The sequence below is a fragment of the Myotis davidii genome, unplaced genomic scaffold (assembly GCF_000327345.1).
Source record: "Myotis davidii unplaced genomic scaffold, ASM32734v1 scaffold496, whole genome shotgun sequence".
NCBI lineage: Eukaryota > Metazoa > Chordata > Mammalia > Chiroptera > Vespertilionidae > Myotis > Myotis davidii.
The window spans coordinates 2,197,589-2,203,216 of record NW_006289398.1 but is presented as its reverse complement, the minus strand read 5'-3'; positions in this window follow the sequence as shown (position 1 = coordinate 2,203,216).

The following is a 5,628-nucleotide window of genomic DNA, read 5'->3' as shown; positions in this document are numbered from 1 at the left end:
GGGGATGTGCCCGCAACCAAGGTACATGCCCTTGACTGGAATCGAACCTGGGACCCTTGAATCTGCAGGCCAACGCTCTATCCACTGAGCCAAACCGGTTAGGGCTAGGAATGACTTTTTAAAAAAATATTTTTATTGAATTCAGAGAGGAAGGGAGAGGGAGAGAGAAAGAAAAAAACAGCAATGATGAAAGAGAATCATTGATCGGCCGCCTCCTGCATGGCCCACACTGGGGATCAAGCCGGAAAGCCAGGCGTGTGCCTGACAGGGAATTGAGCTGTGAACTCCTGGTTCGTAGATGGACGCTTTACCACTGAACCGCACCAGCCGGTCAGGAATGTCTTTTTTAGATTTACACAAGCCAAAGCAACGTTCCCAAGCCTCAATTTTAATAGACAGCAGTTACCAGGACCGCGAGTTGGGCTAAAAGCTGAGGAAGTTCAGCATTCAAATCAAATGTAGAAATGTCCATTTAAGCACATTTTTGTAATTCCCTGTATAATAAAAAGGAGAGAGAGGGAAATAATTGTACTTTTGTCTGCCTCTAAAGTGGCTCTCTTCGCTTCTTTGATTCTTCCCAGAAGCCAGACTGTGTTATGATCAGAGTAACTGGGGAGGCGTAGGTGACCAGGGAGCATGAAGTACCAGGTTTCCTCCACTGGGGCAAGGCAGCCACCTGGAGGGAAGGGGGGACAGGCAGCGAGGGGTTCACTGCTGAGCGGCTTCTGCCACCAAATTCATGGTGCCGCGGGCCTGGGAGGCTGTCACTCTGCCACTGGCCATCCATTAAAGAAGGTGATCACAGCATGAGTTTTTGCTTCTCCTGATGGAAAAATATGAGTATTGTGTTCAAAACTAAAATTTGACCACTTATGAATCAATTTTATTAGGTGACATTTATCAAATTCATTTGATTTTGAAAATTAAAGGTCAAAGCTTTAACAAGTTAATGTTTGGTAAACAGTTTAATCTGAGCGATGGGAGGGTGTGAGAGAGGAGTGGAGTGAAGACAGAGAAGATGGTTTAGAATTCAGTCCCCCCGCTCCCGGTAAAAGCACTAATGCTGACAGCATCCTAGGCTTTGGGGTAATAGAATGGAGAAGACACTGCTCCCCTTCAGGGAGCTTGCGCTCTGGTTAAGGGACTAAGACAAATCCCCAAATAGTGAGGTCTCATTTAGGCGATATGAAGACGCATAAGAGAATAGCCATCAAAGCGATATGGGAACATGGGAGAAGTAGAGATCACCTTCGTTACGGAAAATTCATACATTCATTATTCATTCATTCAACAAATGGCGTCTACTATGGCCAGGCATTCTTCTAAGACATCCATCTAGCGGAACAGACCTCCCTCGTGGCCCTTACCGTTTAGTAGGGAGAGACAGATCATAAACAGTAAGCACACCAAATAAGTGATTTCAGTGTGTCTTTTAAAGAGGTTTTAAATGCAAAGGGAAAGGGAGCCAGAACTGCGGAAGGAAGTGGGGCATCTGGTAGCCTCTGCAAGGACACTGCTTCCACCCTGAATGGGAGGGATGGTTGGAGGGTTCTGAGCAGCAGAGTGACGTGAGCTGATGGACATTTTAATGGGATCATCCTGGATTGAGAACAAGTTCAGAAGATGTTTGAAGAAAAGATTAAAACCATCACAGTATGTATTAAGCCCACGCCAGACACAGATAACGAAGTATCACGGATTCTCTAAGGCATCTTCCTACCGACGGTGTGGGTAGAAATTATGATTAGCCCCAGCAGACGGACAAGAGACCTGAAACTGAGAAGCTAAACAGTTTGTTCACAACCTCACAGCCGACAGCAGGTACAGCCCCAGATCTGTCGAATGTTCGACCACTAGCCTCCATGCTCCCAGGCAGTTCTATCTCACCAGGGATCGCGGTTTCCTACAATTCACTTTCATTATATGGGTTTCCTGGTCAAATAATGGATTCCCAATACTGGGAGCCCTCCTTTGGGAAGTTCATGTGCTAAAACTCTAACAAGAGCTCTCTGTTCCACCCAAGCCAAGAAATGCTAGACTGTAATGGTCAAGGCACTACCACAAGGAGTACAAATGGTAGAGCGCATTGTGGCGAGGATTCTGTAATGTAGTGCAGCAGAAGTTACAAGATTTATATCTGTGTTTAAAAAGTACATACAATTCAGGCAAACAGAAGTCATTTGAGTTTAGAACACTCAGCTCATTGTCCTGCAAACACGCCACGCTCATGTGTCAGCGGATGCCTGGCTCCTGCACACTGGCCCTCACACATCCTTTATCTTCGGAAGAAACGTAGAGCTAAGCACTGATTGTTATCATCCCCAACTGACAGATGAAGAACCAAACTTAGATATAAGTAATTGTGCAGGTTGCGCAGCAAGGTGGCATCTTAGACTCCAACACTAACATACGGAAAGAATGGCTGCCAGCAAAGTTCATGGCCACCTGAAAGCGCATCCAACTGTGTGGTGACGCAGGGTGAGGTGCCTTTTACCCAAAGATGCAGTGACTAAAGCCAGACTCTAAGTAGAGCAGGCTGAGTCAGAAAGGGGCCAGTACCCAGATGGATGGTATGCCGGTCCAAAACCAGGGAAGGATTTGGCCAAAACCTAGGTATGCAACCCGAAGCGTGATGCTTCTGAGACATACAGCAGTAGAAGAAACAGGAGGAATCCCGGGAAAGGGCTGGGAAGCAGGGGTGCTGGGCAAAAGAGAAGGGTACATACAAAAAGAAGACAGAATGTCACTGAGGTCACTTGGTAGTAATTCTTACACTGACGTATGAGGGAGGGCAGACCGTATGTGAGGGTCTTAGACCACATGCCAGCTTCCTGTGACAGAACAAAACAACAGGGGCAACAGAAAGCCACCAGGGGGTGGAAGACCTGTGCGGAGTGATCCCCCACCACCACCCGCGCACTCAGATGAGTCCAGGGTTGTCTCGTCCACAGACGCATGGGAGGTCGTGTGGTGTCCATGGTCTAGGTTCTGAGAGCTGATGCTTATTCTTCAGGGTATCTGACCATGCTTAGCCATTTCATGTCATTATTTAATTCATCCAGTCCCTATGTTATAAGACCCTTACGGAGAGATTGGATGATCGATTGATCAATTGGTTTAGTAAACTGACGGGTCTTTTCCCTCTAAGAACCTTGCCTCAAAAAGGATTCTGTTGTATATATTTTAGATGAAATCTTGTAATATTTTTATTCAAGATTCCTTTCCTCGAGCACTGGATTTTGTGAGGTTAGAGGATTTAAAACATTTTCTTCAATGTCTACATTTTGCCATCTATGGAGGAGACGGGGATAATGAGGAGCAGGGTACATGATTCCTGTAAACTCATATCTCTTGTTTTTAAACATTGAATATTATGGAAATGTGGATTACATTTCCTCAACCCCACATGACAGAAAGTTTTGGTAATTATTTATTTTACCATAATCAAACCCATGCAGAATTCCCAAGAATGCTGTCTAGAAAAAAAACTGTGTTAGGACCAATCCTTCTATTCATTATCATTGCATCTTACATCTCAAGCACGTGCTCCCTTTATCAACGGACCACTGCTGCTAGTATCCCATGTGACCTCATGGTAACCCCAGGATCTAGGTGGTGCAAATGAGCAAACTGAGGCAGAGGATGCTGGCTGAAGTCACTCCATTTTCCCTTCATAAAAATTGAATGAGTATCCAGCTCTTACTCAAACATTAATATAATACGAGCTGAGGTTAGATATCTACCCCCCTCTAGCTGGGACAGTAAGCCCCCCAAAGGAGAAAACGAGAAGGGAAAGTTAAGGCACATTTAAATGTCAGTTTCTGGGAACATGAGGACAAGGCATGGACTGGAATCAAATTTGTCTATGATAACTTTTATCCTACATTCCTGTGTTATGACAGGCAGCTGCAGACCAATAATCCCTCATGTACCTCAAAGGCACATGAGGATTAAATAACACATGAAGCATTTCCTGGCAGGCCCGTCAGCCTTCAATTTTAGAACATGCAGGACAGGACTCAGGGAATCCAGAGTGGCAGGTCCAATGAGCGATATCACTCACATTCTGGATTTCATTAATTTTTAAAGGAAAACCTATTTCAGACTTGAAATTTTTTATTTTTCATTTTACCGTATTTCACAGTCCAGAGTGGCACTGTCCAAATTGGCAGCCACTCAGTGGCTACTGAGCCCTTGAGATGTCACTCGTTTGCACTGAGATGTGCTCTAAATGTGAAAATGCACCCCAGATGTTGAAGACTTCATACCAAAGACTGTAAAATAGCACATTAATAATTTTTATATTGATTACGCATTGAGATATTTTAAATATATTGGGTTGAGTAAAATATATCGTTAAAATTAATTTATCTGCGTGTTTTTTTCAGCTTTTAAATGTGGCTTCTGAAATTTTTTAAATTATGTGTGTGGCTTTCATAAGTGGTTTGCATTGCAGCGATCTACAGAATGCTTCTCTCTCCAGGACTGTGAGGAGTTTGAGATTTTACTTCACTTGCAAACTAAGAAGTCACCAGCCACAGTTTTCCTGTGCGCTGGTAGGAGATATGAGACAAAGGAATGTCTATTACAGCAAGAGCAGTGGCCAGAGTATAAGTATTTTTGCACAAGTTCACCAAACCTCAAATACCATAAGTGACGTGAAAAGGACTAGATGATGCCTGTCTATGTAGTTACTGAATTCCGGGAGAGGAACTTGGAACTTAAAGAACTTGTAACTTTGATAAGGTACAGTCAGCAAACCTGCCGTTTGCTCTGAAAGAAGCACACTTTTCCAAGGATGTTAACTACACAAAATCCTTGAAAAGAAACTCCAGAAAAACGGGTGCCACGCATTGCTTGCAAGATGTGCAGGAGTGTGAGAGACTCATGGAGAATTGTCCATTGGTCTTCTTTTCTTAGACTGTACATTTCTCTCTGGGAATGTTATATTTTTATAGACTAATTTAATATGTAGTTGAAAAGCTAACACTAGCTTCTAACTCACTGCAATTTTCTAAATGGTTTGTCACTTCTTTATTGAATTGTACACTCTGATCATATCTTAAGCCTCACGCCTCTTCTCTGACAAGAAACTATTTTTCTAACAGGAACAAGACAGGGATGCCCACTCTCACCACTTTTGTTCGACATAGTACTGGAAGTACTAGCCATTGAGATCAGACAAGAAGAAGAAATAAAAGGCATCCAAATAGGAAAAGAAGAAATAAAACTGTCCTTATTTGCAGATGACATGATATTATACTTAAAAAACCCTAAAGATTCCATCAATAAACTATTAGACTTAATAAAAGAATTCGGCATTGTAGCAGGATACAAAATTAACACCAAGAAATCTATGGCATTTCTATAAACCAATAGTGAATTGGCAGAAAGAGAGGCTTAAAAAGGAATCCCATTTACCATTGCACCAAAAAATTAAGCTACCTAGGAATAAACTTAACCAAAAAAGTAAAAGACCTCTACTCAGAAAACTACAGGACGTTGAAAAAAGAGATAGAGGAAGCAATAAACAGATGGAAGAACATACCGTGTTCATGGATTGGTAGAATCAACATCATTAAAATGACCATACTACCCACAGCAATCTATAAATTCAACGCACTGCCA